This window comes from Prosopis cineraria, unplaced genomic scaffold, assembly GCF_029017545.1.
Source record: "Prosopis cineraria cultivar Desert tree isolate PC_DT_omini unplaced genomic scaffold, ASM2901754v1 PC3, whole genome shotgun sequence".
NCBI classification, from domain to species: Eukaryota; Viridiplantae; Streptophyta; class Magnoliopsida; order Fabales; family Fabaceae; genus Prosopis; species Prosopis cineraria.
In genome coordinates this window covers 20,588,807-20,602,527 of record NW_026555334.1, presented here as the reverse complement: position 1 = coordinate 20,602,527, position 13,721 = coordinate 20,588,807, and the positions used below count along the sequence as shown (strand labels likewise).

At 35.7% G+C, this 13,721-nt stretch overlaps 1 non-coding gene across 1 annotated transcript; it reads right to left on the bottom strand.

Annotated features, from left to right (window-relative positions):
* Positions 1 to 3,520: 3,520 nt before the first annotated feature.
* On the bottom strand, positions 3,521 to 3,627 carry LOC129307549 (small nucleolar RNA R71). The gene has a single exon (XR_008592438.1). It is a non-coding gene; the product is annotated as a small nucleolar RNA R71 (small nucleolar RNA).
* Between the last annotated feature and the right edge of the window lie 10,094 nt (positions 3,628 to 13,721).

Here is a 13,721-nt window from a genome sequence, read left to right as displayed (position 1 = left end):
AGGGTATTTAGGGTGTAATGATAGAACACATTTGTTACCCACTTTTATTTGTCAATTAGGACCATTTTATTAATGATTTATCACCTTCAAGTGCACACATTGCATTAGATTTGGAACTTTGCCTAAGTTTCTAAGATCAGTGCACTAGGGGCATTTTGGTCCAAAAAATGAACTTTTGAGAAAATGTACAAGAAAAATTGACAAAGTGCATTTTATGTCCAGTTGATGAATGGTGAAATTATATTTTTAAAATTCATTTTAGTTTGGGAGTAATTAAATAAAAAAGTCAACACTTTCTTAAGTGTCTTAGTTTGTCCTAGTTTTTGGTTTGCCTTTGTGTGAAAATTTTTATATAATTTTGTGCAGCCTGAAACTTGGTTAATTTAATAAATTCTCCCTTCTAATTATGAATTTAATTCTGGACATGAATTAGATTTTATTATATCATATGCTATTTAATTGAATTATGTGATTTATGTGACATAGGTGGCATGTGACTTGTGCATCAATTGGGCAATTGAGGTCAACACTCCTTGAGGACAATGGCTGATGGTTTGCACGTGAATTATGATTATTTTGAGGGATTAGATCAGCTAAAATGATGTGGATGACACATGGGAAATTAGGCACACATTGGAATCATCTACAAACCAATAGGAAGTTGCCACCTTGCAAGTGTGACAAGGCTCCCATTTACATTTTAATTTCTTTTTCCTTATTTTAATTAAGCTTCAGCTGATGGGAGACACCAAGGAGCACGCCATTTTAAGTCCCAAATGGGATCCAACACATATCTCATTCATCTTCCACATTCTCTCTCTCTTGTTCATAGTGTTCTTCATTTTCTCTCTTTTGTTCTTCATTTTCCAGCACCCTAACCTCCATTTTCAGCCACCAAACCTCCACAAAACTCATACCATTCTTCTCCTCTCTTCATTTTCGTTCCATCCCTTCCATTTTCACAAGGATTGAAGCTCATTTCCATCATTCAAGAGCTATGGAGTTTGGCCTTCACAAGCAATCACTAGGGTTCTTGAAGATGAAGATTGGCTAAGTTTCTTTGTGGAATCCTAGAGAGATGAAGATGGAGGATGAGTCTTGAGCTTCAAATTGGCTAAGTTCTTTTGTTTCCTATCCTCTTCTCTTTTTACTAGATGGTTAGATTCCTTAATCTAGGGTTTAATCATCTTAGCTTATAAATTCTAATTTGAATTTGATGTTGATGTAAAGAGAGAGGATTGTTTCATTTAATTTCTTCCTTGGACAGCCATGACTGAATTTTGCCACTCTTTGTTTGGCACATAATCTTGTGTTTTTCAATTAGTGAATTTCTTGTGTTAATATTGCATAATCTTGTGGTGTTAATGCTTGTGTTGTTGAGTAGCTTGACATAATCTTGTGGTTGCTCAATTTATGTGTTTGACCATGGCTGTTGAGAGAGGATTTTGAGTGAATCACTTGGCTAATGTCTTCACCAATTGGTTAATTGAACTAGGGACTTTAATCTAAGACCTAGGGAGGTTAGCTAATTAGGTTAATTGGCTTAGGATAATTTTCTTAAGTCATGACAGCTTTAGTCAAGAGGAAAGGGAAGCTAAACTTAGCCTAATCATGAGAAGATAATGAGTCCAAAATCAACTAATCTCTAGGGTTCCATTATTGTAAAAAGGGAAGTTCATTTCACTCACTTTCACTAGCATTTTAATTACTTGCATATTAGGTAATTAGTTTAGATAATTAGCTAGATAACTAAATTCCTACAAACTTTGGTTGATTTATTTCACTAGATAACTTTCAATTAGACTTAAAACCATTCCTTGGGAGATGACCTAGGGTTGGCCCTATATTGCATTAGGGTTAGCTTTAGTGTAATTTTGAGGATAAGCGACTAATTTCCTATCAAAATTTTGGCGCCGTTGCCGGGGAATGGTTTAAGTTTAATTCTAAGGTTGTTTAGTACTTAATTTACATTTTTAGTGTTCCTGAAAATTTTTTGAAAAATTATAAAAATTTGTGTTTTGTGTTTTGTTTAGTGTTTTTTGTGTGTTTTGAGTGTTTTTATTCTGTTTTGAAAAAGAAAAAAAAATTAGTGCAATTTTCGTTGGTTTGGTGTAGAGCTGAAAATACTCTGTTTCTAGTGTCTCTGTCTGAAATTGAAAAATTAACTGGGAATGAGTCTGAGGGAATTTGAACTTGAAATTTATTTCATTGAAAGCTCTATATCCTAGCTTCACTTTAAAATTGGTTTGGTCAATTTTGGACGTGGGAAGTGTCCTGTGGAAATTTTACAATCTAACAAGGTCCAGGGAGCCATTACAGAGGATTCCCAAAACCCTGTTTCAACTTTGAGTTAGCATATCTTCCTCTTTGTGCGTTCAAATTGATTGATTCCAGTTTCATTTTTCTTATCGCTGTCTTATCTTTGTTTCTTGTGTTTAGGATTTTCTTCAATTTTTCCATTTTCCTATTTGAAAGTTTGTTAGAAGCTCTGAAGGTCTTCTGGACGAAATCCTGTTTCTCCAGACTTGAGGACCAACTTGTGAAAAATTCTGGGAACGATTGGGAAGGATTTTTAATCTAAAAGTTTTATATAATTTTCCTGTATATCTCTTGTGTTTCTCATAAAAGTTTCAGGGGAATTTATCATGTGGATTTGCTGATAGAAAATTCACAAGTTCACTGTCTCCAGAGAGCCTACTGTGCGAATTCCAGAATTGCCAAAGCTTCTTGATTGAGCATTTCTAACTCTCTTTCTACTTGTTTGGTGTTATTTTTTTTTTTTCATTTTGTTGCTATTGAGTTTAATAAAAAAAATAAAAAAAATTATTTCTCTTGCTTTTGTGTGTTTTGAATTGTTTCATGTTGATTTGCATTTTAGTTTAGCTTGTTCTTTGTTCTTAATTTTCTTGAGCTTGATTAGTGCATGACCCGAAGAAAACATACCTCTTTTGTTGAATTAGATCCAGAAATTGAAAGGACTATTTCTAGATTGAGAAGATCACAACCTATTCTTGATTCTCATTTGGTTTGTAATTCAACAATGGAAGGTATCTTAGGACATGAGCATGTGCATAATGAGGGCCATGGGAATGGGAATGAGAATTTGCATGATGATGGCCATGTTAATAATGAATTTGAAGGCTTGCATAACCCTAGAGAGGAGAGGAGCATTAGGCAATTAACTCAACCTAATTGGCATGATAATCCTTATGGCTTATATGTTCCTCCTACTAATGTTCAATTTGAAATTAAATCCTCCTTGATTAATGCATTGCCTAAATTTCATGGGTTACCAGGAGAGGATTGTCATAGGTTTTTGCATACTTTCCTATTGGTTTGTGATACTATGAAGCCTATGCATGTAAATGTTGATGATGTTCAAGCTAAGGCTTTTGTATTTTCTCTTGAAGGTTTAGCAAAGGAGTGGTATTTCAACTACCCTTCTTATGTGAAAGTGAGCACATGGGCCGAGCTAAGAAGACTCTTCTTAGATAAATTCTTTCCAAATTCCAAGGTCACCAATTTGAGAAAGCAAATCTATGGGGTCCAACAAGGAGAGGATGAGAGTCTCTATGAGTATTGGACTAGATTCCAAGGCCTTTTGGCTAAATGCCCACACCATCAAATTTCTAGTGAGAATTTAGTCCAATATTTCTATGAGGGCTTGATTCCAAGAGACAAAGTTAACATTGATGCCGCTAGTGGTGGATGCTTGATTGACCTCACTTCCTTAAAGGCTTGGGAACTAATTGACAAGATGGCTTCAAGTGGTGCTCAATACTCTACAAGGGAAAAGAGAAATGTGAATATGGTAGGTTCCTCAGTTCTTAATGATTCATATGTGGACTTGCTAGCTGCCAAGATTGGGAGAATGTTGGCTCCACAAATATCTCAAGTGAGCAATGTAAGTACTTCTCAAGCACTTGTCCCTTATTCTTGTACTTTTTGTGACTCACCTATGCATGTAGAAAGCAATTGTCCTATTAAGTTTGAACAAGTAAATGCTATCTACAATGGAAAACAATCCTATGGTGGGAGGCAAGGGCAAGGAGCTTATTCTAATACTTACAACCCTTCATGGAGAGACCATCCTAATTTCTCCTATTCAAATCCAAATGTGGCTTTACAAGACAATCAACAAAGAGGATCCTATCAAAACACCTTTGGCCGTGACCCTCCACCTCATTTGTCTCAAGGTAGCTCTTCTCAAAGCTACAATCCAAGTGGTAATTCTCTTACACCTTCTTCTAATTCTTATAGTGATAGGAGGCTTGTTCCAATTGAGAGTTCTTCTAATTCGAACTCTTCTAATGATGTGAATGTGTTACGTAAGCAGTTGATTGAAATGAACTCTTTGTATAAAAACATGTATGATGGCTTAGGGAACAAGGTAGAGAGTATGGGTAACAAGTGTGAGAACATGAACTCTAAAATTGATGCCCTTACTTCTCAAATGAATATGCTTGCTAACCAATTAAGTGCAGCCAATGCTCAAGCCTCTACATTACCATCCAACACCGTTGCTAATCCTAAAGCTAATCTTAATGCTATCACATTGAGGAGTGGCAAGGAGTTGGGAGAAAGAGTACAAGAAGACAAAAGACAAGGGAAGGCCGAGAAGCCCTCTTTAAATTCTTCAATTGATGTTAATGTTTCTAGTTCTTCTTTTGCTCCTAATGATGCATCTTTTTGTAGAGATGATGAGGATGAAAACATTGAGGAGATCATATGTGAGCAACCACCATCTAAGGTGGAAAAGGGGACTATGGCCGAGTTGTTTAGTAAGGAAAAAGAGGGAGAGGCCGAGCAAAGTGAAACAAGAAAGGAGAGTTCAAGGAAGGAAGAAGGAAAGCAAAGTCAAGAGATTATGAAGAAGCTTCCTTTTCCACAAGCACAAGTGGTCCCTAAGCAAGTAAAGGGACAATTTGATCAAGAGGTATATGATTTCTTCCACAAGATTCATGTTAATGTACCCTTGATGGATGTAGTTAAGAACTTTCCTAAGTATGCCAAATTTTTGAAAGATTGTTGTACAAATAAAAGAAAATTTAGGCCTAATGCAAGGGTACAATTACCCTCATCTGTGAGTGCTATCATGAAGCCTCAACTCCCTATAAAATGTGAGGACCCCGGTTCCTTCACAATTCCATGCAAGATTGGCAACACACATTTTTCTCATGCATTGATAGACTTAGGTGCAGCCATTAATGTTATGCCTCTTTCAATTTATCATGCCTTGAGTCTTGATTGCATGCATAAGACACCTATGATATGCCAATTAGCGGATAGAAGTGTTAGAAGACCACATGGAGTAGTAGAAGACTTGTTGGTTTGTGTTAAAGGTCTATTATTTCCTGTGGATTTCTATGTGCTTGATATGTCAAAAGAAGGGAGTGGGGATGATATTTTGATTTTAGGAAGGCCATTTATGAGGACTGCCCGTACATTGATTGACATGGAAAAAGGTAGTTTGATTTTGAAATGTGGAGAGGATCATGTTATTTTTAATATATATGAAGCAATGAAACATCCTTTTGAGGATTATTCTTTGTTAGGTGTAAGTTCCATTGAGTTATTGCTTCATGATGCTTGTGAGTCTCACATGCTTGATTCTTTCTCACATGTTGATGATGATTTGTCTCTTGTTACTACTACATGTATTGATGGATGTAGTTGTCCTATTTGTTTAGAGATTGATGCATGCTTGAATGATGCAACTACTTCTTCTCATGATTTGTTTAAAATATCTCCTATGCTTGATCTTGAAATGCTTGAGAAGGGTATATCTTCTTGTGTTGTAGGTACTAAAGCCATTAAGGCCGAATCTATGAGTTTTTCTCCACTCGAGCTTGATGTTCTTAGGATTCCCAAGCTATTGGAGGAAAATTCTACACTTTCACATGTCGAGGCCGTGGCTCAAGTCCAAGCACTTGAGGACAAGTTGCAAGAAAAGGGGGAGGCTGTAAAGAAAGAAGAGGAGAAATCAAAAACAAGTGAGAAGCCTAAAAGACAAGATAGTACCATGGAATATTCCACCAAATTAGACTTGAAGAAGCTCATTCCCTCTTGTGTAGAGCCACCTACCTTGGAGTTGAAGCCTTTACCATCCAATCTCAAGTATGCATATCTCATTGAGAATGAGAAGCTTCCGGTAATAATTTCTAACTCTTTATCTCTTGAGGAAGAAAATGCATTACTTGATGTGTTGAGAAAGAACATACATGCTATTGGTTGGACTTTGGCTGACATTCCTGGTATTGACCCTATTGTGTGCACACATAAAATTTTTCTTGAGGACAATGCTAAGCCCATTAGGCAACCACAAAGGAGACTTAACCCATTGATTTTAGATGTGGTAAAGAAAGAGGTTGTTAAGCTACTTAGTGCTGGGATCATCTATCCTATAGCTGACAGTGAGTGGGTGTCTCCAACCCAAGTTGTACCTAAGAAAGGGGGGATTACTGTGGTAAAAAATGAGAAAGGAGAGCTTGTTCCAACTAGAGTTCAAAATGCTTGGAGAGTGTGCATAGACTATAGGAAGCTCAATAATGTGACTAGGAAGGACCATTTTCCTTTGCCTTTTATTGATCAAATGCTTGAGAGATTGGCTTCCAAGTCCCATTATTGCTTCCTAGATGGGTTTAGTGGGTATTTTCAGATTCCTATAGCTCCTAGTGACCAAGATAAGACTACCTTTACATGCCCCTTTGGTACATTTGCCTATAGGAGGATGCCTTTTGGTCTTTGCAATGCACCTGGTACTTTTCAAAGATGCATGATGTCCATATTTTGTGATTTTATTGAACATTGCATGGAAGTCTTTATGGATGATTTTACTGTGTATGGTGAGTCCTTTGATTCATGCTTGCATTCTTTAGATAAAGTGCTTGGTAGGTGCATTGAAAAGAAGCTTGTGCTTAACTTTGAAAAATGCCATTTCATGGTAGATAAAGGAATTGTTTTAGGCCATTTGATTTCTTCCAATGGCATAGAGGTGGATAAGGCCAAAGTAGATGTGATTGCTTCTTTGCCATATCCTGTTTGTTTGAAAGATTTGAGATCATTTTTGGGACATGCAGGCTTTTATAGGAGATTTATAAAGGGGTTTAGTGAAATTGCTTTGCCTATGTCTAAACTCTTACAAAAAGATGTTGATTTTGTTTTTGATGATGCTTGCAAAAGGAGTTTTGACACTTTGAAAAGCATGCTCATTTCCCCTCCCATTCTTAAAGCCCCAAATTGGTCTTTACCTTTTGAGTTGTCATGTGATGCTTCTAATTTTGCTGTGGGAGCTATGCTTGGTCAAAGAGAGGGCAAGTTATCATATGTGATTGCTTATGCATCTAGGACCCTAGATTCAGCTCAGGTTAATTACACCACAACTGAGAAAGAGTTGTTTGCTATTGTTTTTGCACTTGATAAATTTAGATCATATCTTCTTAACTCTAAAGTTGTTGTGTACACTGACCATGCTGCTGTGAGGTACTTGTTTAAGAAGACAGATTCTAAGCCTCGCTTGATTCGATGGGTGATCTTAATGCAAGAATTTGATGTGGAGATAAGGGATAGGAGTGGTTCTACCAATCAAGTAGCGGATCATTTGTCTAGACTACCTCATTTAAAAGCTACTATGGTAAACTCTAACCCTACTATTCCTTGTGATTCATTTCCTGATGAGGCATTGTGTGCCATTTCATCTAAGCCTCCATGGTATGCCTCTTTTGCTAACTATATTGAGTGTAGAGTCTTGCCTCCTTGTGCTTCACGTTTTGCCATTGAAAAATTGAAAAGAGAGTCTAGATTTTACATTTGGGAACCACCTTTGATGTGGAAGATTTGTAGTGATAAAGTGATTAGGAGGTGTGTTGATGATGTTGATGTGCCTTCTGTTCTTGAATTTTGTCACTCTCATGCATGTGGTGGTCATTTTAGCTCAAATAAGACAGCTAGGAAGGTTTTAGATTGTGGATTGTATTGGCCTAGCTTGTTTAAAGACTCTTATGAATTTTGTAAAGCATGCTTGAAATGTCAAAAGGTTAGTAGTTGGGGTAAGAGACATGAAATGCCTCAACAACCCATTTTATTTTGTGAGATTTTTGATGTTTGGGGCATTGACTTCATGGGTCCCTTTCCACCATCCTTTAGTTTTGAGTACATATTACTTGGTGTTGATTATGTTTCAAAGTGGATTGAAGCCATTCCTACTAGAACTTGTGATGCTAAGATTGTTTTGAAGTTTCTCAAATCTAATATTTTTTGTAGGTATGGAGTTCCTAAGGCCTTGGTAAGTGACCAAGGATCCCACTTTTGCAATAAGATGATGAAGGCTCTCTTGGCTAAATATGGGGTGCATCACAAAATCTCTACACCATATCATCCCCAAACTAATGGCCAAGCCGAAGTATCAAATAGAGAAGTCAAGAAAATCCTAACCAAGGTGGTGAACACAAATAGGAAGGATTGGTCTTTACACTTGGAGGATGCTTTGTGGGCTTATCGGACCGCTTATAAGACTCCCATTGGCATGTCTCCTTTTCGATTGGTGTATGGAAAGGCTTGCCACCTCCCTGTGGAGATAGAGCATAGGGCCTATTGGGCCATCAAGAAACTAAACTTGGATTTCCATCTTTCGGCTAAGGAGAGATTTCTTCAAATGCAAGAACTTGAGGAGCTTAGGTTGGATGCCTATGAGTCTTCTAGAATCTATAAGGAGAAAACAAGGATCCTTCATGACAAGCTAATCTTGAGGAAAAAGTTCCAAGAAGGAGATCAAGTCCTCTTGTTCCAAACAAGGTTTATTCATAAGCATGCCAAGTTGAAGTCTAAGTGGGAGGGACCATATCTAGTGACCAAGGTGTTTCCCTATGGGGTTTTGCAACTCTTGAATAAAGCCACGGGTTCCACTATGCAAATCAATGGTCACCTATGCAAGCTCTACAAAGATGCCAAATCACTTCAAAAGGAGGAGGACTTCTCTCAACATGTTTTTGAACCACCATGATAAGGTTGTATCTCTCTAACCTTGAGCTTTTACCTTCCTTTAATTGATATATTTAATGATAGGTATAGTTCAAGTGTGGGGGAGATGAACCTAGTAGGAAAATTAGAGTTTATTTGCTTTATTTGACTTCTTTGTTTTGTGTTTTAGTTTGAAAAAAAAAAATATCTGCACCACACTTTTGTTATGCATTCATTATTGATCTCACCTTATTTTATCACTAGTCTATACATACATTGAGGACAATGCATGATTTAAGTGTGGGGGAGAGAAATAAACATTTTGTTTTGTTTGTTTGGTTTTGTTTGGTTTTGCAAAAAAAAAATTCAAAAAAAAAAATTTCTTTGTTTTGTTTTGTTTGAGGTTACTTAATTACCTAGCTCTTGAATGGATATTTTGATTCTTGAGATGTGGTAATTTTTAGGATTGAATAGGTGTGAAGTGAACATTCTTTTACCTTGAATTAATGGATTAGAGTGGCATATTACCCATTCATGGAAGAGGCTAAACACTCATGTGTGATTAATTCCTTAGTGATGTTACCCTCTAGAATTTGTTTCACTTCTTAATTAAGACCATATATCTTGCACTTGTTTGATAGGAGATGAGAGATGGCATTCATAAAAAATAGCCAAGAGCCAAATAGCCAACCTATTATTATTTATTATCCTTTGTTAGCCACTTTGAGCCTTTGGTTTGATTCTTAAAAAAAAAAATATTCACCCTATTTTTCCCCAAGGAATGCATGTTACACTTTTATATGTCTTTTTAATATTCATTGCATGTCCTAGATCAAATGAGTGGATGCCTATTATCATTTCTCTATCCATTACTTCCATTGTTTTCAAAGAGTTAGGGGCAACCAAAAAAAAAAACAACAAAGATAGATTTGAAAAAAAAAAATATAGTCAAAAAGAAAAGAAATAAAGTTGCTAGAAAAAGAAAAAAAAAAAGAAGAAAAAAAAAGAAAAGAAAGAAAAAAAATAAAAATAAAAATAAAAAGTTGCCTAGCTCATCCATTCCATTTGTTTTATTATTTCTTATCATTTCTTTCCATCCTCATTGTGTTAAGGTGTTCACTCAATTGAGTTAGGTTATGCTTTGCATATTAAGGGGATATATCTTGATTTAGCATTATTTTGATGCTAACCCTATTTTTTTTTATATACATGCATTTCTTAGACATCCTTTCATTACCTATATCACAACCTAATAAAGTCCATTTGATTCTTGATTGCAAGTGCTATTTAGTGATGGAGATGTAGAAGGGTTACAAATTCATAGTAGGGTTTATCCTAAGAAATTTTGAGTGAAATTTAATACCTTATACACTTTGAGTGATGAGAGCAAACACTTAACCTAGAGAGGCTTACTCTTTGACATTGATTCTTGGTAAGGGTTTGTTTGTGATGTGCATAATTCTTTCGTAATTATTGCCACATTGATTGATAATTTGTAGAAGTTCATGAGCTAGTATTTTAGTGACTTGAAACAATGTTTTTCTCTTATTTCTTTGTCTTATAGTTTCTTTTGGGACCTTTTTCACTTGATTTTGCCCGGAGTGCAAAAGCTAAGTGTGGGGGAATTGATAGAACACATTTGTTACCCACTTTTATTTGTCAATTAGGACCATTTTATTAATGATTTATCACCTTCAAGTGCACACATTGCATTAGATTTGGAACTTTGCCTAAGTTTCTAAGATCAGTGCACTAGGGGCATTTTGGTCCAAAAAATGAACTTTTGAGAAAATGTACAAGAAAAATTGACAAAGTGCATTTTATGTCCAGTTGATGAATGGTGAAATTATATTTTTAAAATTCATTTTAGTTTGGGAGTAATTAAATAAAAAAGTCAACACTTTCTTAAGTGTCTTAGTTTGTCCTAGTTTTTGGTTTGCCTTTGTGTGAAAATTTTTATATAATTTTGTGCAGCCTGAAACTTGGTTAATTTAATAAATTCTCCCTTCTAATTATGAATTTAATTCTGGACATGAATTAGATTTTATTATATCATATGCTATTTAATTGAATTATGTGATTTATGTGACATAGGTGGCATGTGACTTGTGCATCAATTGGGCAATTGAGGTCAACACTCCTTGAGGACAATGGCTGATGGTTTGCACGTGAATTATGATTATTTTGAGGGATTAGATCAGCTAAAATGATGTGGATGACACATGGGAAATTAGGCACACATTGGAATCATCTACAAACCAATAGGAAGTTGCCACCTTGCAAGTGTGACAAGGCTCCCATTTACATTTTAATTTCTTTTTCCTTATTTTAATTAAGCTTCAGCTGATGGGAGACACCAAGGAGCACGCCATTTTAAGTCCCAAATGGGATCCAACACATATCTCATTCATCTTCCACATTCTCTCTCTCTTGTTCATAGTGTTCTTCATTTTCTCTCTTTTGTTCTTCATTTTCCAGCACCCTAACCTCCATTTTCAGCCACCAAACCTCCACAAAACTCATACCATTCTTCTCCTCTCTTCATTTTCGTTCCATCCCTTCCATTTTCACAAGGATTGAAGCTCATTTCCATCATTCAAGAGCTATGGAGTTTGGCCTTCACAAGCAATCACTAGGGTTCTTGAAGATGAAGATTGGCTAAGTTTCTTTGTGGAATCCTAGAGAGATGAAGATGGAGGATGAGTCTTGAGCTTCAAATTGGCTAAGTTCTTTTGTTTCCTATCCTCTTCTCTTTTTACTAGATGGTTAGATTCCTTAATCTAGGGTTTAATCATCTTAGCTTATAAATTCTAATTTGAATTTGATGTTGATGTAAAGAGAGAGGATTGTTTCATTTAATTTCTTCCTTGGACAGCCATGACTGAATTTTGCCACTCTTTGTTTGGCACATAATCTTGTGTTTTTCAATTAGTGAATTTCTTGTGTTAATATTGCATAATCTTGTGGTGTTAATGCTTGTGTTGTTGAGTAGCTTGACATAATCTTGTGGTTGCTCAATTTATGTGTTTGACCATGGCTGTTGAGAGAGGATTTTGATGAATCACTTGGCTAATGTCTTCACCAATTGGTTAATTGAACTAGGGACTTTAATCTAAGACCTAGGGAGGTTAGCTAATTAGGTTAATTGGCTTAGGATAATTTTCTTAAGTCATGACAGCTTTAGTCAAGAGGAAAGGGAAGCTAAACTTAGCCTAATCATGAGAAGATAATGAGTCCAAAATCAACTAATCTCTAGGGTTCCATTATTGTAAAAAGGGAAGTTCATTTCACTCACTTTCACTAGCATTTTAATTACTTGCATATTAGGTAATTAGTTTAGATAATTAGCTAGATAACTAAATTCCTACAAACTTTGGTTGATTTATTTCACTAGATAACTTTCAATTAGACTTAAAACCATTCCTTGGGAGATGACCTAGGGTTGGCCCTATATTGCATTAGGGTTAGCTTTAGTGTAATTTTGAGGATAAGCGACTAATTTCCTATCAAGGTCACCTTAGTAGAGTTAGTGGAAATTAAGTCCAGCACTGCTGGCACCTTGGGATGCTAAGTGTAGCTCATATTTCTCCTTAGTGTATGAAAAAGGGTGCAGTGTTAGAGATTTAATCTCCTTAATGCCCAAAAGGGTGTAGAGTTAAGAGACTATGTTCTTTAGTATCTGTAGGATGAGGTGTTAGAGTAATAACACCCCAGTTACTTGTAATAAGGGAAACCTTTAGTGCAAAAGTGGTTTAGGACACCTTGGCCGAGTAGTCCTATCATAAATGGTGAGCTTGGGGACCATACATGTGGTTTGGTTCCATAAAATAGCCTATTGATTTGGTTGAGAGTACTGGAGGACTGGATGATTCATGATGATGCATTTAAATTGTTGTGATTATATATGGTGTGTTTGTTATGCATGTTTTAAAGATTGTTTATAACTTGGCATGGTAATCAATATCGTAGATTATCTTAATTATTAAGATTTTTATCTCACCTTATGGCTATCATTTTACAAGTTCTACTGTTGAGTCTGAGCAAGGAAAGGAATTGGGCAAGGGTTAGCATACTTGTTACATTACCATTATAAATCTCGATTTCATTTTTATTTGTGTATGTAAACTTATATGGATGATAACGTGAGTTGCCAACTAAGAATGCATGTCATTTTAATTGGTTGCACTTATATCATACTATGATATTTTGTGTTTTAGCCTGACATTGTATATGACATGAATATGTGATAATTTTTGTGGTGATGGGCTAAAATATTAATACAAGTGCAAGAAATGTTGTATACACATAGTGATAATGTATATATGGTGTATTATGTGGCAATAAAAGCTAAATGGTATATGCGGTATTGATTTTGTGTTTTGGCTATATTAGGTGAAATGGGTATTAAGTGGCCAAATTTTGTGTTTGATATATTCCATGTGTTTAAATCCTTAATCAGGTGTATTTTGGTTCATTGGACTTAGTTCAAGTCTCAAAATGGGTTAATGCTATAAGTTTTGAGTTTTTGGGTACTTAAAATCACTTTAAAAACTGACTTTTATAAGTGTCTAAAATTCTCATACGGTGTCAGATGTTAATGAAACTTAAACCATTAGTTAGTTTATTGAATAAGCTTTACATATACACTTGAATCGCTTTAGTCGGACATTAGATGCAAAAACGGCGCACATTTGAAGTTTGTCTCGAAAGCCTATCATGACAGCATTTTGTTGTCATGACAAGGAATGTGCACTGTGGCGCAT